The 440-nt window shown below is 49.1% G+C and overlaps 1 non-coding gene across 1 annotated transcript in view; it reads right to left on the bottom strand.

Moving 5' to 3' along the window:
• LOC125772866 (5.8S ribosomal RNA) overlaps positions 1 to 129 on the bottom strand; it is a 158-nt gene extending 29 nt beyond the window's left edge. The window contains exon 1 of the ribosomal RNA XR_007419713.1: positions 1 to 129. This exon is cut by the window's left edge and continues 29 nt beyond it. This is a non-coding gene — a ribosomal RNA (5.8S ribosomal RNA).
• Between the last annotated feature and the right edge of the window lie 311 nt (positions 130 to 440).

The following is a 440-nucleotide window of genomic DNA, read 5'->3' as shown; positions in this document are numbered from 1 at the left end:
GTTTAATCGTCCGACGCGCAATATGCGTTCAACTTATCGGTGTTCATGTGTCCTGCAGTTCACATTGTGACGCGCATTTAGCTGCGGTCTTCATCGATCCATGAGCCGAGTGATCCCCTGCCTAGGGTTTTATAGTAAGGTTCCCAATGTAACACAATCCCGGTGGTACGTCCAAAGACTAACTTTCTGACTAAGTTGTCTTTATTACCCAATAGTCCCAGGCCTTGTGACTTGTGGCTCATGTCTACGCCCATGGCCACCATTCGCTAAGATAGTTTTGAAGTCACTTTGAAGGCCCAGGAACAACTCTCTTAGCACATCGGTTAACCTGACGCCGCAGTCAACTCATGTGCTTGGATCGGATCGAGCTATTGAGTATTGGGCCTGCATACTCGCTCATCCGTATCCTTTGCGTACCGCCCCATGGCCCTTGTATGTCT

Source organism: Anopheles funestus (assembly GCF_943734845.2).
Source record: "Anopheles funestus chromosome X unlocalized genomic scaffold, idAnoFuneDA-416_04 X_unloc_129, whole genome shotgun sequence".
Classification (NCBI taxonomy): Eukaryota; Metazoa; Arthropoda; class Insecta; order Diptera; family Culicidae; genus Anopheles; species Anopheles funestus.
This window is presented reverse-complemented; position numbering and strand designations above follow the sequence as displayed.